We start from the raw sequence: 24529 nt of genomic DNA, 5'->3' as shown, positions 1-24529 counted from the left end.
CTACCAAAGGCACTTCACGCCCCGGCATGGCGCCAGAAAAGAGTCTTGATGACCCACAAGTGTAGGGGATCTATAGTAGCCTTTTCGATAAGTAAGAGTGTCGAACCCAATGAGGAGCAGAAGGAAATGATAAGCAGTTTTCGGTAAGGTATTCTCTGCAAGCACTGAAATCATCGGTAACAGATAGTTTTGTGATAAGGTAATTTGTAATGGGTAACAAGTAAATAAAGTAAATAAGGTGCAGCAAGATGGCCCAATCCTTTTTGTAGCAAAGGACAAGCCTGGAGAAACTCTTATATAAAGGAAAGCGCTCCCGAGGACACATGGGAATTATCGTCAAGCTAGTTTTCATCACGTTCATATGATTCGTGTTCGGTACTTTGATAATTTGATATGTGGGAGGACCAGTGCTTGGGTACTGCCCTTCCTTGGACAAGCATCCCACTTATGATTAACCCCTATTACAAGCATCCGCAACTATAAAAGAAGTATTAAGGTAAACCTAACCATAGCATGAAACTAAATAATCCACAAACTTCATCCACATAGATTAGGTGCAAATCGGGATGTAATGTTCCATCACCTATAAAAGGATTATATAGCAGTTTCTCTATCATACCCGAAGGAATTTCAAAGTAAACATTTTCAGTAGGTTCAGTAGGTTGAGGAGAAACTCTTTGCTCTAGTGATCGGGGTGAAGATACCCTGAACAAGCCCCTCAAAAGATTATGTTCCATAGTAACAAGTGACGGTAAATTTCAGCACACTATATAAAATTTTCCTTACCAAATTCCACCTACCAAAGGCGCTTCACTCCCCGGAAACGGCGTCAGAAAAGATTCTTGATGACCCACAAGTGTAGGGGATCTATCATAGCCTTTTCAATAAGTAAGAGTGTCGAACCCAACGAGGAGCAGAAGGAAATGATAAGCGGTTTTCAGCAAGGTATTCTCTGCAAGCACTGAAATTATCGGTAAAAAGATAGTTTTGCGATAAGGTAATTTGTAACGGGTAACAAGTAAGTAAAGTAAATAAGGTGCATCAAGATGGCCCAATCCTTTTTGTAGCAAAGGACAAGCCTGGACAAACTCTTATATAAAGGAAAGCGCTCCCGAGGACACATGGGAATTATTGTCAAGCTAGTTTTCATCACGTTCATATGATCCGCGTTCGGTACTTTGATAATTTGATATGTGGGAGGACCGGTGCATGGGTACTGCCCTTCCTTGGACAAGCACCCCACTTATGATTAACCCCTATTGCAAGCATCCGCAACTACAAAAGAAGTATTAAGGTAAACCTAACCGTAGCATGAAACATATGGATCCAAATCAGCCCCTTACGAAGCAACTCATAAACTAGGGTTTAAGCTTCTGTCACTCTAGTAACCCATCATCTACCTATTACTTCCCAATGCCTTCCTCTAGGCCCAAACAATGGTGAAGTGTCATGTAGTTGACGTTCACATGACACCACTAGAGGAAAGACAACATATATCTCATCAAAATATCGAACGAATACCAAATTCACATTACTACTTATAGCAAGACTTCTCTCGTGTCCTCAGGAACAAACGTAACTACTCATAAATCATATTCATGTTCATAATCAGAGGGGTATTAATATGCATAAAGGATCTGAACATAGAATCTTCCACCAGATAAACCAACTAGCATCAACTACAAGGAGTAATGAACACTACTAGCAACCCACAGGTACCAATCTGAGGCTTTGGGACAAAGATTGGATACAAGAGATGAACTAGGGTTTGAGATGAGATGGTGCTGGTGAAGATGTTGATGGAGATTGACCCCCTCCCGCAGAGAGGATCGATGGTGATGACGATGGTGATGATTTCCCCCTCCTGGAGGGAAGTTTCCCGAGCAGAACAACTCCGCCGGAGCCCTAGATTGGTTCCGCCAAGGTTCCGCCTCGTGGCGGCAGAGTTTCGTCCCGTGAGCTAGCTTATGATTTTTTCCTCGACAAAAGACCTCATATAGCAGAAGATGGGCATCAGAGGGCTGCCAGGGGGCCACGAGATAGGGGGGCGCACCCAGGGGGTAGGGCGCGCCCCCCTCCCTTGTGGATGGTGGGTGGCCCCCCTCTGGTACTTCCTTTGCCCAATATTTTTTATATATTCTGAAACATGCTCCCGTGAAGTTTCAGGACTTTTGGAGTTGTGCAGAATAGGTCTCTAATATTTGCTCCTTTTCCTGCCCAGAATTCCAGCTGCCGGCATTCCCCCTCTTCATGTAAACCTTATAGAATAAGAGAGAATAGGCATAAGTATTGTGACAGAATGTGTAATAACAACCCATAGTGCGATAAATATCGATATAAAAGCATGATGCAAAATGGATGTATCAGACCTCACTTGTCCTCAAGCGAAAATCGAAATCAAAAACATGTCCACATGCTTAGAGAGAGAGGTGTCGATAAAAACAAAATACAGATATAGAAGCATCATGTTCATTATTATAACAACAAACTTAAACATAAGACTTTTATCATAGAACTCTTATCATAGACTTCTCATGAATAAGTGATAATTCATCACACTATTGAAGTATAAAGCAAAAACTCTATTAGAATCCAACAAACTATGTTCTCAATCAACTTTGCAACTAAAATTCATCATCTTTTCAGGAAGGGTCACGTGTCGGAGCCTTTAGGAAAGTCCACATACTCAACCATCATATAGTCTTTCATGATTGCTAACACTCACTGCGTACACATGAGCAAACCGTTTCAACCGGACACATAGAAAGATAGGGGCTTGTAGTTTCGCCTCCCAACGTATTCACCTCAAAGGTGATGTCAACTATAGTAACTCATGCTATCTATATTCAACTGGACATATGTGCCTAGATCTTTCCTCACCACATGATGCTTGCCAAAGGAGAAAATAAAAAGGAATAGAGAGAAAACTTTGACTGTTTGCATAAAAGTAAATACATAAAAGTAAAAGATAGGCCCTTCACAGAGGGAAGCATAGGTTGCCATGCGCTTATTTGTTTGTATGCTCAACCCCTTAATGCAAAAGAATGTCACATTGCATTGCCCCTTGTGATAGCGAACTTTATTATGCAGTCTGTCGCTTTTATTCTTCACCATCACAAGTTCGTGCAACGCTCGATTTTCTCTTACACTAAATGATCTCACACTTCTAGAAGCAATTTTTATTGCCTTTTTGCACCGATGACAACTTACTTCAAGGATCTTGCTCAATCCCTAGGTAGGTATAGTGGACTCTTGAAAATAGGATTTGGGTTTAAGGGTTTTTGGATGCACAAGTAGTATCTCTACTTAGTGTGGAATTTTTGGCTAGCAAAGATAGGGGGCAAGCACCATATGTGAAAGGATCTATGACAATATGACTTTTATGTGAATATAAACAAACATGAACCATTAGGTTGTCTTCCTTGTCCAACGTCAACAATTTTGGCATATAATATTTTGATGCGGGCTCACAATCACAAAAGATTTCTAGGATGGTATATTTATATGTGAATCTTCTCTTCCCTTATTAATTCTTTCATGAGTTGCATCATTGACTATTGCTATGTTTGTCAATCTCTAATCAACTTTTCTACTTATACTTTTCCTTATGTGGTGTCATCACCTACCATAAGATTAGCATATGATATTTTTCATTTATTTCCTTTCTTTCATTTATTTCCTTTCTTTTAATTGCAACATGAAAATAAAGAAAGCAAAAACTCAAACTAAACTTTATTATATATCTCGCACACGATTACAAGGATATATCACTAAGAAAACTCTCGAAAATTGTGGCACCCCGGCTCAAAGAAACCGGAATGCCCCGTATTCCAACCCAGAGATTGGGGAGAAGTCTTCTGGAATAAGGCACTACTTAGCATAGAACAAACCAGCTTTCTATTATTACACGAATATGAATACAATGTCTCCGATATTACAATGAATAACATCAGCATGGTGACACTACGCCATCCTCAGTTGCTCCATGCAAGCAGCAGAACAACTCGAAGCAGCGGAATAATTCCAGCAGCGGAACAGCGACGACAATGATGAACTCCACTCCGCAGGGACTCTGGCTGGAACGCTTATCCTAGTTCGCATGAACAGAAACCACGACAAGCAATCAAGAAGTCACAGCATGACCTGCAAACTGGCTTGACACGCCAGGTCAGTACATTGAATGTACTTGCAAGCTCACAATAACCAGAAGAATTCAAGACAAACGACAACATGGCAATTATAGGTTAAGGAATTATCATGAGATCCAGGATACATGGCATGAACAACATGAACATGATACAGCTAGAACAATATGATCATGGCATGAACATACAAATTTGACGATACTAGCATGCAACATGATGACACTATATGCACCACTTATTTTGCTCGGGTTAACTCATAACCATCGCATGCATCACTTACCAACCTCGGACATCACACGATCATCCCAGGATCAAATCAAGCTTGGTATAAACAATACCGTAGTAATCATTAAATGGCCACAAGGAGCTTGATCTTCACCCATGATTCTCGCACAACATCACGAATATCCAACAACTCGGTATCCTCGATACCACGGTGATCATTCACGGATCACAAACGGAACCACTCTGGACTCAACGGGTTACTTCGTAACCAAATGGTGATCATTCCACGATCACCACCAATCTCTTTCTCATCATCGAACCAGGGTTATTATTAAGCAAGTTATTATTATTACTGTTGACCCATAGTGTGACTGACACGAACTGGGCCCTTATCCGTGGGCACGGCTATCGATAGATTTAATACACACTCTGCAGAGTTAGTACACTGTACCCAAAACACGGAACCCATGGCCTCGCAATCCCATTCGGGTGGACCAACGGCGTTCCGACAAAACCGTCCTACTGCCATGACACTCTCCCGGCCACTCCGACCAACTCCCCTTTGGGCTAAGTCATGGGTGGCCCCGTGCCTACCAAAGGCACCAACGACCACCATCGTGGCAAAACATAAACGGTCCCAAACGGGGACAAGGATCCATACAACAACAACAGGCACACAAGGCTTATGTCCGCCTACCTGATCAGGGTAGCGCGCGCCCATAACCTTCCATCGTTGGAGGCACCGGCGAGAGGCATGACAATAGACCCAGTTAAGACCTTCCCAATAGGTAAGCGTGGTTGCACTGGTCAGCTCGATATGGTGGCACCATGACTCAGCCAACAATTGTTCAAGTTCAATTTAATCCGGTTAAACTTGAATGCAAATATCTGATCCATGATATAATAACATGATGCAATTACAATGCATGAGCATGCTATCAACATAAGCACAGGGTACAACATAAGTATCCACGATATCAACAATGAATCATATTCAACTGAGCATGGCATAATGACGAGCATGAATATCACAAGTACAACACTACTCATATCATGACCATTATCATCAACAATAAATACCATGCAAGAACACATCAATAACATCATCGAGTAAACACTTAACCAACTAACAGCAAAGGAACAATGCATATTAACGGTACTCGGTAACCGACGTTAGTCATGCACCGAAGAACATGACCAACCCAACATGTACTACTATCAAGCATGACCAATATGAAAGTAATACTAGCAGGTACAACATGATAACAGAGTGCAAGAAAACATAGCATGACGGTAATCACTGATCCATAAGCATAACTGAAATAACGATAGCAGTAGCAAAACAATCATACAGTTATTAAAGATTTAAGTTGAAAACCAATGATATTGCATGGCTATCATGCAAATGGTGGTTGTGACTTGCCTGGGAATGAAGAATGCACTAGGGAGATGTGCAGAACAATCATGGAACAAATCGCCGGAAAAGTTCTCTCTCAGAGGGGCTGATTAGGGGCAAGGGCAAAAAGGTCATTTTCACATTGTCAAACCAGGGTCAAAATGATACCAACGGGCTCGACGAAATGAAGAAGTGGGCTTTGGAATCACCTCATTTGGAGTTAGGATCAAAAAGATATAGAGGTTTTTCTGCCAGGGACCTATCTATAAAGAAATCATCACAAACAGGCCGTCGGCTGAAAAAACAAAGAGCGCTTGCGGAAATACGCCTTCTCCTCTGGAAAACGTATTACTCGCTGCAACAGAGACAAAATACACTTTGAGAAAAGGAAAACGTACTTTGGGTGAAGGAGAGGGAAAATACGCTTTCTAGAAGCGAAATTGCACTCACGGGTTTGCGCCTCCACTTAATCCAGTCAGCAGGGTGCGGGGCCGGGCCTAGTCTCACTGACACGCGGGGCCTGTGGGCTCCAAGGCTAGCTGGCGGGGAGGGATTGTCGCCTTCGTCTTCTCCCCGTGCTCGCCCGTGGTCCAGAGAGAGGCCGCCGGCGCCGGCGCTTGCCTGGCCGACTCCGGCCATCCCCCGAGCCATGCAGCAGGTCGGCGCACTCACGGAGATGAGCCGCACCCTCCTGGAGCATCCAAACACCACGGGGAGTACGGCATCGAGCAAGGCCGCGGCTGCAGCGGACGGTGGCTCCGGGCGGTGATGGGCTTGCGGTCAGAGGCCACCGGAGGAGGAGATGAGGTGTTGGGGTGGCTCCGGGGTGGTGATGGAGGTCGCCGGAGGTGGAGAAGAGGAGGGGGAGGCTCGGGTCGGCCGAATTTGAGCGGAGCACCGCTGCGAGGCTTCGGCCATGGGAGGGGCAGGAGAGGTTCTCGAGCTCGTTTGAGAGGCTGGGGAGGGGTAGTGGAGGGAGGAGAGGAAGCTGATGAGCTCGGGAGGCCGCGGGGATGGCTATATATAGCCGGGAAAGGGAGGCCAAGCTCAGGTGTCGCCGTGGGGATCCGGCCAACGTTCTGGTGACGGCCAGCGAGCACGGGATGGCGCGGGAACACGACGAGGGAGAAGCAGACGCGCTACAGAGGGTCACACAGACGAGCAGAGCTTGGGGACAAGAGGAGGAACAAGCCATGTCGCGAACAGAGACGGTCGGCTACAGGTTTCTCGTGGGCACGCGGCGACGAGCGCTGATGGAGGGCTTATGGAGGGGGAGATGGCTCCAGGAGGACGGCGACGACGCGGTAAAATGGTTAGACATGCTCATGAGCGCGAAGGCGACGAGAGGAGGAGGGGCCCGAGCAAGAAACCATCCAGCTCGCGTCCATGCCATGCCAGAGCTCGTGGTCACCACATGCACTGGTGCACAAAGTGCCACAAGGCCAGCCAAACGATGTCTGGGGGTTTGTCCTTCCTGGGAAGGTTTCAACTGCGGTGGTAGTTTGGTGAAAATCGCTCTGGTTAAATGCTAATTAACCTCCGAATTTTACTGTAGTAAACTTGAACGTGCATTGGTGATCAGTAGTAACTTGGTTGGGTCCAAAAGGTTTGTCTGGGGTGATTAGTTTAGAAAGGACTATAATCCCGGAGATTTTGGAGCAGAATGGAGCACAAACTAATATAGTTGCTTTGTAACTCACATTATGGTCCAGAAACTAGATCAGGAAGGTGCACTCACAAGGAGAAGCCAAAAAAGCTGAAATTTGGCAAGGCTTAGGGATTTGGCCATACTAAGATGTTGTAAAAATTTCATACCAATTGGTCAAGCCAAAATGGTACTTGCTTCACAAACATCTCCTCTGGACAGAAACTTGCAAAACTTCCAGAGGAATATTTACTTGATGAATTGGTCCCAAATTTGGTGGAGATAGGTTTTATGGTAATGAGAATGCTCTGGCAAATTTTTAGGCAAAATGAAGTAATATAAAATGTACTTGCTTCACAATCTGGAAATATTGACAAAATCAAAGATTTTGTCCTGTACTCACATAGATGATTGGATAAGGCTGAAAATTGAAGGAGAGAAATGATGTGAGCACATTAAGGAGTGTGCAAAATTTCAACTAATTTGGATAACCCTAGCTAGTACTTCCTTCACAAAGCTTTCTGTTTGAGAGAAACTTTGAAAATTCACCGAGGAAGTTTGGCTAGGCAAATAAATTTGAATTTTGGCACAGGGAAATTATTTGGACAGGAAAAGATGTCCAAAAAGTTTGGGGTCAAATGGGCAAATATAAATAGCACTTGCTTCACAATGTGCCATTTAGGACAGAATAGGAAATGAATTTATTGAGCATGCTGAGAAATATGGCCAATGAAATATTTTGCCATATTTGAGGAAGATATGACCCAAAAAATTATAAGAATTATTTGGGGATTTTTGGATGGGCAGAAATATAGGTTGCTTCACAACCTAGGGCAGATAGGGTTATTTGTTTAATAGAAAAAGAAATATTCCTGAGAAAAAGAAATTAGGGTTTGGTCAAGCAGTGAAGTGACATGATCTTGGCAAGGTTTTGGGAAAGATGAGCCACTTGGGAGGGGGGATGAGGATGATTTCCCAGGTGGCAAGGCCACAGAACCACACCAAAAAGAAAAACAGAGCAAAAACTAAATAAATTAAAAGAAAAGGAAAGGGCCAAAATCCAGGCTGTTACAAAAATAAAGGATTGAACTAAAATTTTATTCATCTAAAGCAAAATATCAAACTAAAATAAGTAAAGGCAAAAGATAGTGGGGATGATACGATACCGGGGCACCTCCCCCAAGCTTGGCGGAAGCCAAGGGGAGTGCTCATACCCGATACTCAGTTCTCTTTTGGTGATAAAGAAGAAGGTGGTGGTGATGAAGAAATCCTATCCTTGAGGATCAAGAGATTCTCCAATCGACGGATGATGCTCTGGAGGTGGATGATGTGCTCTTGATGCAGAATATTTCACGGGTGAGATACTTATTTTGCACACGAACTGTTTCAATGATGCAAAAGGCTTCAATCTCGGTAGGAGTAAGATGAGCATATTAAGGTTTAAGGATATCTTCCTCTTCCTCCTTGGCTGGAAGTGCTTGCTCGAAGACCAGAGGTTGATCTATGGTAAACTCCTTGCTCTCGTCTCCCTTGACGGCTTCTATGGGCTCTTCTCTCTTCGGCTTGATCTTCATCAACCAAGCATCCTCTTCCACGTTGTTGGAGGAAGAAGAATACATGATGCCTGGCCCAACAGATCTAATTGAAAATAGCAAGAAAAGAGAACAAAAGATTTCTTCGCGATAAAGTGGTCAATAGGTTCGGGAGGTATATAACGATTTTTTTATCTTGGGAAACAAGCAAGCCATAGAAAAATGGAGTCCGGAAGGTGCCCCAGGTAGGCAGAACCCACCTGGGCGCACTTGGCTGCCAGGTGCGCCCTGGTGGCCTGTGCCCACCAGGGTATGCTTCCTAGAAGTTTCTTATTTTTCTAAATATTCCAAAACTGACGAAAAATATTTTTGCGGAGTTTTCAAAGTCCGTTTACTTACCGTATCATGTAGCTCCTTATTTTCATGATTCTGGAGTGTTCCGGAAGGACTCTTTTATATGTTCTTCCGGTGTCAAAGTTTGGATAATATTACTTTCAACATTAATGGGCATACCTGAGATATAATGTTTTATTCGTTGCCCGTTAACAACCTTCGGGTTAGTACTTTCGGCATTATTTATTTTGATGGCTCCAGAATGATAAACCTCCTCGATGACATAGGGGCCTTCCCATTTTGAGAGGAGTTTTCCTGCAAAGAATCTGAAGCGAGAGTTGTACAAAAGAACATATTCTCCTACTTTAAACTCACGCTTTTGGATTCTTTTATCATGCCATCTTTTGACTTTTTCTTTAAACAACTTGGCATTTTCATAAGCTTGGGTTCTCCATTAATCTAATGAGCTAATATCAAATAACCTCTTTTCACCGGCAAGTTTGAAATCATAGTTGAGTTCTTTGATTGCCCAATATGCTTTATGTTCTAACTCAAGAGGCAAATGACAAGCTTTTCCATAAACCATTTTATAAGGAGACATACCCATAGGATTTTTATATGTTGTTCTATAAGCCCAAAGTGCATCATCTAATTTCTTAGACCAATTCTTCCTGGACCTATTGACAGTCTTTTGCAAGATTAATCTTATTTCTCTATTGCTAAGTTCAACTTGACCACTAGATTGAGGATGATAAGGTGATGCAATTCTATGGTTAACATCATACTCCCTCCATTCCTTTATATAAGGTGTATTATTTTTGGCACGGTGACCAAGGCACATGATTATGGACATGTTAGGACTAAATTACCCAAAGAAAATTTATTGGTTTGTGGCAGGTAAATCAGTTAGTCCAGGAAAGTATGAGATACATGTAATCGAGAGAGATAGGGATATTTTCCTTCTTTTGCTACAAGGAGGGATACAGACAATCAAGAAAGAGATACTTTCCTTTTTCTGGTGGGATAAAAGGGGAATTATGAGGAATTAGAAGAAATGCACCTTACATTATGGAATTTTTTCAAAAAACAAATACACCTTATATAAAGGAACGGAGGGAGTACTTGGCAAGCATTTGACGGAAAGCACCATGAATAAAGTGTGAACCACCATCAGTCATTAAATATCTAGGGACTCCAAACCTTGGGAAAATAACTTCCTAAAGCATTTTAATAGAGGTGTTGTGATCAGCACTGCTGGTTGGAATTGCTTCTACCCGTTTAGTAACATAATCAACAGCAGCCAAAATATGTGTATACCCATTAGAGGAAGGAAAAGGTCCCATGTAATCAAATTCTCAAACATCAAATGGTTCAACAGCAAGTGAATAATTCATAGGAATTTCTTGACACTTACCAATATTACCTATTCTTTGGCATTCATCACAAGATAAGACGAACTTACGAGCATCCTTGAAGAGAGTAGGCCAATAAGATCCAAATTACAATACCTTGTGAGCAGTTCTGTCTCCAGCATGATGCCCTCCATAAGCTTTGGAGTGGCATTTCCATAGTATTTGTCCCTGTTCATGCTTAGGTACACAATGTCAAATAATACCATCTACTCCTTCTTTATAAAGATGTGGGTCATCCCAAAAGTAATGTCTTAAATCATAGAAGAATTTTTTCTTTTGTTGATATGTAAAACTAGGTGGTAAATATTTAGCAACAATGTAATTAGCATAGTCAGCACACCAAGGAGTGTTGTGAGCAACATTTATTGCTGTTAAGTGCTCATCAGGAAAATTATCATCAATAGGTAGTGGGTCATCAGGCACATTTTCAAGCCTAGACAAGTTATCAGCTATGGGGTTCTCAACTCCTTTCCTATCAGTGATATGTAAATCAAATTCTTGTAGCAAGAGAACCCATCGAATAAGTCTAAGTTTAACATCTTTCTTTTCCATAAGATATTTAATAGCAACATGATCGGTGTGAACAATTACTTTTGAATCAACAATGTAAGTCTAAATTTATCACAAGCAAACACCACTGCTAAGAATTCTTTTTCAGTAGTAGCATAATTTCGTTGAGCACTGTCTAGAGTTTTACTAGCATAATGAATAACATTCAGTTTCTTAGCAACTCTTTGTCCCAGAACAACACCAACATCATAATCACTAGCATCACACATAATTTCAAAAGGCAAGTTCCAATCATGTGGTTGAACAATAGGTGCAGAAATTAAGGTTTTCTTGAGTGTTTCAAAGGCTTCTAAATAATCATCATCAAAAACAAAAGGAATGTCCTTTTGCAAAAGGTTTGTAAGAGGCCTAGAAATTTTATAAAAGTCTTTCATAAATCTCCTATAGAAACCAGCATAACCTAGGAAACTACAAATACCTTTGATATCTTTAGGACATGACATTTTCTCAATTGCATCTACCATAGCTTTGTCCACTTCAATACCTCTTTCAGAAATTTTATGACCCAAGACAATGCCTTCATTAAACATAAAGTGGCACTTCTCCCAATTCAAGACAAGATTTGTTTGTTCACATGTCCGCAAAACTCGATCAAGATTTCTTAAACAATCATCAAAAGACTTCCCATAAATAGATAAATCATCCATCAAAACCTCAACAATCTTTTCACAGAAGTCAGAGAATATAGCAGTCATACATCTTTGAAAGGTAGCAGGTGCATTGCATAAACCAAAACACATACGTCTATAAGCATAAGTTCCAAAGGGACAAGTAAAAGTGGTATTTTCTTGATCGGGTTGAGAAACAGGTATTTGTGAAAAACCAGAATAACCATCAAGGAAGCAAAAATGTGTGTGCTTAGATAATATTACTAGCATTTGATTAATAAAAGGCAGAGGGTAATGATCTTTTCTAGTTGCTTTGTTTAATTTTCTAAAATCAATTACCATTCTATAACCTGTAACAATTCTTTGTGGAATAAGTTCATTCTTATCATTAGGAACAACAGTAATACCTCCCTTTTTGGGGACACAATGAACAAGACTTACCCATCTACTGTCAGCTATGGGATAGATTATACCTGCTTCTAGAAGTTTTAATATTTCCATTCTTACCACTTCTTTCATCTTCGGATTTAACCGACATTGGTGATCAACAATGGGTTTAGCATCAGGTTCCATATTAATATTGTGCTGACATAGAGTGGGACTAATGCCCTTTAAATCATCAAGAGTATATCCAATAGCAGCTTGGTGCTTCCTTAGAACTTCCAATAATCTTTTTTCTTCATGTTTTGAAAGGTTAGCACTAATAATAACAGGATATATCTTCTTTTCATCAAGATAAGCATATTTCAAAGTGTCTGGCAATTGTTTTAATTCAAACACAGGATCACCTTTAGGTGGAGGAGGACCTCCTAGAGTTTCAATAGGAAAATTGTGTTTAAGCAGAGGACGTTGTTCAAAGAAAATCTTATCTATTTCATTTCTTTCATGCATATGTAATTCATTTTCATGGTCTAGCAAATATTGTTCTAGTGGATCAGTAGGAGGCACAACAATAGAAGCAAGGCCAATTAATACATATTTACTAGGCAATTCTTTTTCATGAAGTTTTCTACTAAACTTGGAAAAATTAAACTCATGAGACTCATCACCAAAACTAACACCGACAGTTTGTTTCTCACAGTCTATTCTAGCATTAACAGTGTTCAAGAAAGGTCTACCAAAGATAATGGGGCAGAAGTCATCTTTTGGGGAACCGAGAACAAGAAAATCAGTAGGGTATTTTATTTTCCCACACAAGATTTCAACATCTCTAACAATCCCAATTGGTGATATAGTGTCTCTATTAGCAAGTTTGATAGTGACATCTATGTCTTCTATCACTGCGGGTGCTATGTCATTCATAATTTCTTGATATAAGGAATAAGGAATAGCACTCACGCTAGCACCTAGTCACATAAACCATGATAACAGTGATCTCCTATTTTAACTGAGACAACGGGCATGCCAACAACATGTCTGTGTTTATCCTTTTTATCAGGTTTGGCTATTCTAGCAGCTTCTTCATAGAAGTAAATAACATGCCCATCTACATCTTCTTCCAAGAGATCCTTAACCATAGCAATACTAGGTTCTACTTTAATTTGTTCATCAGGTTTAGGTGTTCTAATATAACTTCTGTTGATCACAGTTGAGACTTTAGTATGTTCTTTTATCCTAACAGGGAAAGGTGGTTTCTCAATATAAGCAGTAGGAACAACTGGGTCTACATTATAAATTAAACTTTCTTCTTTAACTGGTACCGGTTCTTTAATTTCTTCTTTAATAGGTGGGTGATATTTAAACCACTTCTCTTTAGGGAGATCAACATGAGTAGCAAATGATTCACAAAAGGAGGCTACTATCTCAGAGTCAAGTCCATATTTAGTGCTAAATTTTTGAAAAGCATCAGTATTCGTAAAAGATTTAACACAGTCATACTTAAGTTTAATACCTGACTCTTTACCTTCGTCGAGTTCCCAATCTTCAGAGTTGCGTTTAATTCTTTCCAAAATATCCCACCGGAATTCAATAGTCTTCTTCATAAAAGAACCAGCACAAGAAGTATCAAGCATGGTTTGATCATTACGAGAAAGCCGAGCATAAAAATTCTGGATAATAATTTCTCTCGAGAGATCATGATTAGGGCATGAGTGTAACATTGACTTCAGCCTCCACCAAGCTAGAGCGGTACTTTCTCCTTCACGAGGCCAAAAATTACATATATAATTCCAATCACGATGAACTAGATGCATAGGATAAATTTTTTGATGGAACTCCAATTTCAATCGATTCCAATTCCAGGATCCAATATCATCGCATAGCCTATACCATGCCAATGTTTTTCCCTTCAAAGATAAAGGGAAAACCTTCTTCATAAATTCATCTCCTGGTAAACCTGCAAGCTTGTTGCTATTGTGACATTTTGCTTCACTACGCGAAACACTTTGCTTGATTTCAGTGCAACTGCACAAAACGAGATTGGATTTCCTATTCATGTTGGTAGATTCGTACGTGATCTTGTGTGCGTCATGACAGGTTGGTACTTGCCTTCATCCACATGATTGTGAAGTGTGTTTTGAGATGCTGTGCTACTTGTATTGGTACTGTTTTAAATAAATGATGAATTGAAGCTATTGTATTGCTGTCTTTTCCCATTAAGTAGTGAACAAAAATGGGGCCAACCCAAACATGATGCTTGTTGTTTTGTTACAACAAATTCAGCATCACCCCCTTTATAAGCCAGTAATTGATGCCACTCTCAGAATTAACTACTGAATCTTATTTCAAAACTGCAACACTTGTTAGGGATTGGCGGGATTACCATTTTTGTGGCCGCATGTTTCATCCTCCTTTATTAGCCAGTAATTGATTCCTTTTTTGCCTCTGTTTATACAGGGATATCTATTCAACTTGTTGCTATTGCGGCATTTTGCTTCGCTACGCGAAACACTTTGCTTGATTTCAGTGCAACTGCACAAAACGAGATTGGATTTCCTATTCGTGTTGGCAGATTCGTATTTTATCATTGTCGGTCTCATGAAAGGTCAGTACATGCCTTCATCCACATGATTGTGCAGTGTGCTTTGAGATGTTGTGCTACTTGTATTGGTACTGTTTTAAATAAATGTTGAATTGAAGCTATTGTATTGCTGTCTTTTCCCATTAAGTAGTGAACAAAAATGGAACCAACCCAGACATGATGCTTGTTGCTTTGTTACAACAAACTCTGCATCACCCCCTTTATAAGTAGATGGAAGCACATACTGTTGTTGCGCCCACTCTACCCTGGAACTGAATCTTAGTTCAAAACTGCAAACACTTGTTAGGGATCGGCAGGAGTACCATTTCTGTTAGGGATCGGCCGGAGTACATGTTTAAGAAATGTATTGTTTAGATAATGTCTCTATTATTATATATCAGTTACAGACTTAAAGTGTTTTACAAATGGTACTATCCTGCTTTGTAGTTCTTTCTACATGTTTAACCAAGGTATTGTTAAGATATTGTCTCTGTTAAAATGAATCAGTCGCATTGTTTTAGGAATGATACTTTTCTGCTTTTTCGTTCTTTATACATCTTGAAACAAGGCATTGTTAAGATAATGTCTCAGTTAATATGAATGAATCACACTGATTGAGAATTGCTACTCTCCCGCTTTGTTTCCCATTAAGATAAGGTAGATCGATAGATGTTTTTCTTCTGGGAGTACAAGTCATCAACTGTTATTTCTCAGTAATTGTTTCCCTTATACCTTTTGTTGCTTACAGGGATATCAAAATTAAAGCTCGGTTTTATTCCGACTTCGATTTTAGTTCAACTGCACAAAAGGAGCCAATGTGTCCAAGGCAAACTGCTGCATTACTGGGTCCAGTAGGTCGTTCCACTTTGCAGAAAGAAGCAGTCATTGTTTGCGCTACATTACAGAAGGAATGACCGAGAAGCTTTACAGAGTATTAGGCCTTCCACTATGTAGGCCAAAAGAGGTGCCAATTTCACCTTTTCTTAGTTTGGCACCGAATCCCTCCATTGCTACAGCCGGTGCCATAAATACTAGACACCGGTGACATGACTAGTCTGCAGAGACCATTGGCAATTTAACAACACGTGGAGTGCCCTGGGCAAGAAGTGCCCAAACAAGTACAAGAAGCGACGGGACTCCACGATCATAGGCATTACATATTTTGAATGGGAAAAGCTTGTCAAAGTTTAATCATTGATGTTAGCAAGAAGCGACAGGATTCCACGATCAAAGGCATTACATTTTTGAATGGGAAAAGCTTGTCAAAGTTTAATCATTGATGTTAGCAAAAGACGTTAGGTTAATATATTGGAATTGGAAAACCTTGTCAAAATTTGCTCATTGATGTTAGCCAGAAGACATGCATTTGATATTTTTGAGTGGGACGCCCTTGCTGTGACCAGCGTCGAGTGTTTTTTCCTATTCATGTGTTTAGTTTAGAAGTAAATAGTTACTCTGCTGAGATATTCCTGTGTTAAGAGTTTGTTCTGAATATTGTCTATGTAATGCCAGACCTTGTGTTTGATTGCAAAGTTGAGCTTGGAATGTTGTGGCATGCGGCATCACGAGCTGTTCACCATGCCTCCTGAGAATAATGCTTCGTATTGTTTTGCATGTCGATCTAATGCCAGTGATTTGCTTGTTAAGAAGATCATCCTCTTCTGTTGTTTACGTGCTTAAGAAGTTCATCGTCTGATGTTATATTCATAGCCTATACGACAAGTCGGGTAGATTAGACGTGAAACCATATGATCTTCCGACCAACTCATGATATTAGGCCGTGATTGGATCGTCGTTTTCCAACCAAAACCGCTTGTAAAACTGACGCTTGTAAATTAAAGCAGATGGTCTCGAGCGAAGGCGCTTGGTTGGTCGATTTCGACTAGTAAAATATCGGAAGTACTTGACACACGATAAAAACGTTGAACGACACTCGGACGATTGCTAATATAGCCGTTAGCTGTTGTTTCAGCCTTGCCCATGGATGGCATGATACGCACGTCGTGCATGTATCGTCTTGTAATGTCGTCCATATAGCAGTGCTCGTAAAATATACACTGGTCTCTCAAATTACACGCGTAACCCGCCGGTTTTACTTACAGACCTTGGGCCCTCGGTTTCATTACGCCTGTATTTTACGCGTTGTTTTCGATGACGAGTAAATTACACTTGTAAGTTAATACAGGTTTGAAATAAACAAGAGCTCCCAAGCGCGGCCTTACCGTTTCATGCCGTCTCAGTTTCTCGAAGGTGCTCATAGGTGTCCGATGATCCTGGCTTCCTAAATGAGTAGCGGGCGCTGCATCAAACCATCCGTAGGGCTCGCGAGGCCCTCTCCGTTGTCCTTCGAGTTGTTGCGCTCGCCGTGGCACCGAGCATTGTTAACATCGTCAACGAACATGAGGATTCAGGAGATGACTTTATTTTGACTGGATGACACTAGGGACCCACTAGGGCCATAGCCCTACGTACGCAAGTGCCTCCTTATTATGTACAACTATTTTTTTTTGCTTTCTCCTGGTTTCTTGACATCACGGTCCCACACCATTTTCAACCTATGTAGTCAATATAAACGAGAGAATTGCACAAGGTGCGGCCGACAACTGGGACCAAGCAGCTCGAGCAGTATTTGTGTTTTTGAGGCGTGAGCACTGCAGAGTTTTTCTTGGCGATGATTTCTTGTTGTTCAAAGGAGAGCAGGGTATTAACTAGGCGGGCTGTGGTCCGTCTAGCCCAGGCCAGATATCCAGCCTAGATACTAATTTTTTTCAAGATGAAAATGGCTAGCCCAGCTATACGTATTTTTGAGGAATACCCAGGCAAGGTCAACTTGTTATTCTCCGCCCCGCTGGGCTGCAAATCCTTCCTAGGAGGGATGCATTAGTCTTAACAAGAAAATGGGCTTTAAAAAATAATAAATGAGATGTAATTATAAAAACTGGGCAGTAACTATAAAAAAATGCACCAAACACGAAATTAGTTTATAAAATATTATTTATGGATTTTTAAAATCTTAAATTTTCATTGTTGCATGCGCAATGTTTCATTGGATTTTTATGTAATACAAATTTATATTTAATCTGACTAGAAATTTCGGGATAAAAATATTTCGGAGCCCATCAAAATGTGGGAAATTTTATTGAATTCTGTCTTCAACGGTTGGTTGAAATTATTAATCATTTTCCTAGCTAGAAAATGGGTTGTACTTTTCACAAACTATAAATGGGCTGTTGTAAATTCCATTAGAATTCCAAAATGGGTTGTACATTCTTACAAAATGTGAATGGGCTATAAGTTCTCTGCCACACACTTGTGGGCCTACTAAGTGACGCGTCCCCTAAAAAAATAAGTTGACGCGTTTGCAAGGCTTTGCCAACTTATAACACACGGTTCCAGCAGCAGTGGCCGTTGGATGTCTATCCAACGGAGGTCGTGCTTCTTCTTCAATCTCGGATATTCTTAGCTTCGGCCACCCAAAAAATGATTCCTCCCCCTGGCATCTGGGGTGCACCGTTTCGGAGGCTGACCTGTGGGCCTACTAAGTTGGAGCATACCAAGGGCTTTGCCAACTTAGTCAACAATAAACATTTCTAGCTTAAGTGACCGTACGATGTCCATCCAATGGCCGTAGTGCTTCTTCAACCTCTGGTCTTCTTGGTCTAGCCGCCCAAAGCAGCGCCGGTCATGCCGCCTGCTCCTGCCTCTCGTGGTCGGTTGTGCTGCTGGGGAGGCCTCACCGCCCCCATACTACTCCTACCGCTGGCCAGGCCATCCCTCCACTCACCCACACCCCCTGTTATTCTACGGCGACTGCAGCCTCACACCGCAGCCGAACCAGTGAACCCTCGTACTCCTCTCTGTGTGGGCTTGCACTGCTGCATCTTCCCCGGCTCCGCGTCGTCCCCTTCCTAGGCCTCGCCGTGGTCCAGACCACCGCCCTGGTGCTCTCGGCGCGGCGTGGTCAACATGGTCAATGACCGACTTTCATCGGAAGAGTACTGTACGTGGAGAGGCTGACAGCTGGGTCCAGGCGGCCGCAAGGAAGTGCCTCCTTATTATGCACAAAATAATTATTCCTCCACCTTACAGCAGGGACCCACCGGACGAGCCATCTTATTTTGCGAAAAAAACGTTTCCCCCCTGACTGCTCGGACCCACCGGACAGGCCAGCGTATTTCGCGAAAAAAACGTTCCCCCCGCTGTCAACTCGGACCCACCGGAAGTGCCTCCTTATTACACAAAAAAATGAATACTCCCCCTGCTAGTTGGGACCCACCATGGTGGGAGGCTGACTTGTGGGCCTACTAAGTTGACTGGGACGGGGGCCTTTGTCAACTTTAGTCAATATGAACAATTCTAGCTCTAGTGACCGTATGATGTCCATCCAACGGCCGTAGTGCTTCTTCAACCTCTGGTCTTCTTGCTCCAGCCGCCCAAAGCAGCGCCGGTCGTGCCGCATGCTCCTGCCTCCTGTGGTCGGCTGTGCTGCCGCGGAGGCCTCACCGCCCCCTACTATTCCCACCGCTGGCCAGGCCCTGCAGCGACGGCAGCCTCACACCGCAGCCGAACCAGTGAACCCTCGTACTCCTCTCCACATGGGCTTCCACTGCCGCGTCTTCCCTGGCTCCCTGTCGTCCCCTTCCTAGGCCTCACCGTCGTCCACCGCCCTGGTGCTTTTGGCGCGGAATGGTCAACGTGGTCAAGGAACGACTTCCATCGGACGTGGACTGTACGTGGAGAGGCTGACAGCTGGGTCCACGGCCGCAGCAAGGAAGTGCCTCCTTATTACGTGCAAAATAATTATTCCTCCACATGACAGCGGGGACCCACCGGACGGGCCACCGTATTTCGTGAAAAAAACGTTTCCCCCCTGACTGCTGGGACCAACTAGCTACACCTTCGCACGCAAGGAAGTGCGTCCGGGCAAAAAAAAAACTAAACGATTCGCCCCCCTGACTGCTGGGACCCACCAGCTACATCTTCGCACGCAAGGAAGTGTCTGACAGTCGGGACCCACCTGGTCGAAGCGTACGTAGCGTTGTCATTCTGGTCGCGAACATGTATGTACATATATACTAGTCGATGTAGAGGCGCGCACGTAGCATGTACACGTACGTACAACGGTCAGGGTGCAAGAAAGAAAATACGGCCATGTATGTGTACATACGGGCGGGGTCTCGAACGCCTACTCGCGCATACGTAGGGCGAGGGCTCGTGTACATGGCTGGGTCGGAACGGAGAAACAACATCGTCGTCGTGTTCATGGGGAGGCAACGGAATGCATCATGTTCACGATGAGGCAACGGAATGCGTCGTGTTCATCGGGAGGCAACAGAATGCGTCGTGTTCATCAGGAGGGCTTGGATGGAATAGGCGATGGAAACAAGGCCTGGCGTACCGCAAAACAGAGGAAACGGCCTTGTGTTCGACCGGCCACGTTTGAAACGGGATCCTGTTCATCGGGAGGGGTGTGGCATACCGCAAAACGGAGGAAATGGACCTCCTACGGTCGAAATAGGGGTCCTATTTATCGGGAGGGGTGTGGCATACCGCAAAATGGAGGAAACGGACCTCCTACGGTCGAAATAGGGGTCCTGTTGATCGGGAGAGGTGTGGCGTACCACAAAACGGGACTCCACGGGATACTGTTCATCTCCACCATCGGCCTCCTCTAGCCTCCACGGGCTCCTGTTCATCCAGCCTCCACGGGCTCCTGTTCATCCAGCCTCCACGGGCTCCTGTTCATCCAGCCTCCTCGGGCTCCTGTTTATCCAGCCTCCACCACGCACTACTCCACCGGCTACTGTTCAACCACCCCTCCACCATCTACTTTTCATCCAGCCCTCCACACCACGGGGTCCTGTTCAACCACCCCTCCACGGGCACCCCTCCACCGTCTACTGTTCATCCAGCCCTCCACACCACGGGGGCCTGTTCAACCACCCCTCCACGGGCACCCCTCCATCGTCTACTATTCATCCAGCCCTCCACCACACCACGGGGTCGTGTTCATCCAGAGGCAACGCCACCGCTCACTGTTCATCCACCCCCCCCCCCCCCCGCGCGCAACGCTCACCGTTCATCCCAGAGGTAGCATCGATCGGCTTCAATAGCAGCAGTAGCGAAGGAATCGATTGATCGGGTTCAGTTAACATCCATCGATCGATCACTCAGGTTCAGTAACTCGTAGCCTGCAGTGCAATCGCTCGGGTTCAGTTAGAGCCCAACGCCTCGCTCGGGTTCAGTTAGAGCCAATGCCTCGCACACACGCGCGTACGTGTACGAGAGAAACGCACATCGCTCGGCCCCCGACCTCCCACCGTAACCAGGAACTCCCCGAAATTTTCCTCCCCCTCGCTTCTACCACGGTTTTTCCATCATGGACGGCCCAAAGAATGTCATGCAGCTGCATCTCCGGCCCGCCCAGGACGAAAAGCCCATTTTCTGTCATTATTTTTTGTCATAGAAGTAGGATCCCACCACACCTATGATGATACCGGGTTTTGTCACAATTATCGTCATAGAAGTGTCATATGTATGACAGAAAAAAAATCGTTCGGCCCAAAATGTCACGGATGTGTCCTTTTTTGTAGTGCTTGGACATTTATGCAGAGAAGAAGAAAGACCACGACACTATGGCCAACATGTACAAGGAGGTCCCAGATGTTGCCTTGGATACACATAAGTTTGGATCTGTCCATTACATGATGTCCGGTCAGCCAACAATCAACTGGATATTAAGGCACACACTGCTACCCAAGTCAGGTGATCACAAGATGATCAGAGGACATGCCATCAACTTACTGCACATATTTGATGTCCCACAGAAGTTCAAGGTTATGAGCCTGATTGTTGAGACAATCAAGAGGACTGCTGCTGATCAGAAGAGAAGTTGTGGGTATGCTCCACACGTTCAGGAGCTCATTAACTCAAAGATGGGCACATGCACATATCTCTTGGACAAGGAGAACCTGCCCATCTATCCTGAATTTGAAAATAATACAGTAGTGATGAATGAAAATGAACTATCTTCAGCTCAAGCACATGAAAACAGAGAGAAGGCTAAGGCAGAGAAGGCTGCAAAGATGCTAACAGCAGATGAGGCATCTCAGGTATTCTTGAAGAGCAAGTAAGACCAGCTTGGATATCTGATCCAATCCACCCTGAGGATTGAGAAGGGCTTGGCCACCCTGACCAAGAACCAAGAGAGTCTGGAAAGGATCATTGAGCCGAAGTTCTGTGACCTTGATGTCAAGGTGATAGAGATCCAAACTGCAGTTCAGCAACTTCAGGAGGAAGCAGAGGAGAAGAAGGGTAAGCCTACCACGGATGCTTTTGCCAGAGTGCCCAGAGGACAAAGATCTGCTGCAGTGCCAGTGATAGACACTAGAGCTACAACATCAGCACCAGTAGCTACAGCTCCAGTTCCACCTCCAGCAGCTACTCCACCAGCTCCAGCTACTTCATCAGAAGCTTTCGTTCTTGGAGTTCTCTCGACACCTCCCACCGAAGATCAAGCTTGAGAGTCGTTTAGCACTATGCATTTTTTAACTTTTTGGTAACTTGTTGCCAAAGGGGGAGAAAAATGTATGGATCATACGCTGAGAGAGAGAGTGTGTTGGTTTTTATCTCTCTTTGCACTTATTTGGTTTGTTTGAAACTTTATTGTGTGCTTGTGTGAGCTACTTGTGAGATACTTGTTTGATCTTGTGTTTGATCATATGCTACCCTTAATGCTTGTTGGATGATATTATTTCTTATATCCTAGGTGATCCTTCACTTGTTTTGGTGATGAGTGCATGCTTTAACTTCTATAATTTTGGGCGCTCCACCAAGATGTATGTGACATGGAAGAGTAACCCATGATCCTAATCGATTGTGCATTTGGATTCGAAAGCAAATTTTAAATAATGCATAAATTTAGGGGGAGCTCTTGCTTATCACATACTTCTCAAAGCGACGATGTTTTTCAAATACTTTTTATCACTTGTCGAAGCTTTGATCTATATGTTGTCATCAATTACCAAAAAGGGGGAGATTGAAAGTGCAACTATCCCTGGGTGGTTTTGGTAATTCCTAACAACATATAGCTCATTGAGCTAATGCTATTCCAAGATGAATATTTCAGGAAAGCTCAATGGTTGGCATGGCATGGATTAGAAAGTGGACCCTTCAAAATGCTAAGGATAAAATATTGGCTCAAGCTCAAATCACAAGACTCTACATTTTCTATTTTAGTGATGCAAGATCACATTGAGTCTACAGGAAAAGCCAATACTATTAAGAAGGGATGAGGTGTTGCTTAATGAGGTGATTGCTCAAAATGCTTAGTGATATGCTCCAAAACCCTCCACTACTTTCTCATATCCACATATGTCCCACACCAAATATCCAACTCGGCCCCACCGATTCTTTCTATCCGGCGCCACCGAGTTCAGTTGACATAGCCACTGCCAGAAACCCTAGTCTTTTTGGTCTCACCAATAGGGATCTCGGTCTCATCGAGATGGGATTGTAATCTCTCTGTTTCCCTTCGTAACGTTTTGGTCAAACCGAGATGAGCGATCGGTCCCATCGAGATTGCAATGCAAACACTCTGTTTCCTTTTCGTAACGTTTCGGTCCAACCGAGATGAGTGAATCGGTCCCACCGAGTTTGCCAGACCAACTCTCTGTTTGTCTATTACCAAAATCTGTCCCACTGAGTTTGTGTAATCGTTCTCATCGAGATTACGTTATGCCCTAACCCTAATGAAATCGGTCCCACCAAGTTGACATGTTGATCCCAACGAAACACCTAACGGTCACATTATGAACCAAATCTGTCTGACCGAGTTCTCTGAATCGGTTCCACCGAGTTTGGTGATTTGTGTATAACGGTTAGATTTTTTGTGGAGGCTATAAATACCCCTCCACCCACTCTTCATTCGTGGAGAGAGCCCTCATAACATGCCTACACTTCCAATACATATTTTCTGAGAGAGAACCACCTACACTTGTGTTGAGGTCAAGATATTCCATTCCAACCACATAAATCTTGATCTCTAGCCTTCCCCAAGTTGCTTTCCACTCAAATCTTCTTTCTACCAAATCCAATCCTATGAGAGAGAGAGTTGAGTGTTGGGGAGACTATCATTTAAAGCACAAGAGCAAGAAGTTCATCATCAACACACCATTTGTTACTTCTTGGAGAGTTGTGTCTCCTAGATTGGCTAGGTGTCACTTGGGAGCCTCCGACAAGATTGTGGAGTTGAACCAAGGAGTTTGTAAGGGCAAGGAGATCGCCTACTTCGTGAAGTTCTACCCTAGTGAGGCAAGTCCTTCGTGGGCGACGGCCATGGTGGGATAGACAAGGTTGCTTCTTCGTGGACCCTTCGTGGGTGGAGCCCTCCGTGGACTCGCGCAACCATTATCCTTCGTGGGTTGAAGTCTCCATCAATGCGGATGCACGATAGCACCACCTATCGGAACCACGGATAAAAAATCTTCGTGTCAACATTGCGTTTGCTCCCTCAAACTCATCCCTTTACCTTCATATGCAATTGTTTTACATTCCGCTGCTATACTCTTAGAATTGCATGTGTAGGTTGATTGCTTGACTCGTGCTATGTTGCTAAAATCTGCCAAGAACTAAAATTGGGAAAAGGCTAGATTTTTATTTGGTCAAGTAGTCTAATCACCCCCCCTCTAGACATACTTTCGATC

This window comes from Triticum aestivum, chromosome 5A (assembly GCF_018294505.1).
Source record: "Triticum aestivum cultivar Chinese Spring chromosome 5A, IWGSC CS RefSeq v2.1, whole genome shotgun sequence".
Classification (NCBI taxonomy): domain Eukaryota; kingdom Viridiplantae; phylum Streptophyta; class Magnoliopsida; order Poales; family Poaceae; genus Triticum; species Triticum aestivum.
This window is presented reverse-complemented; position numbering follows the sequence as displayed.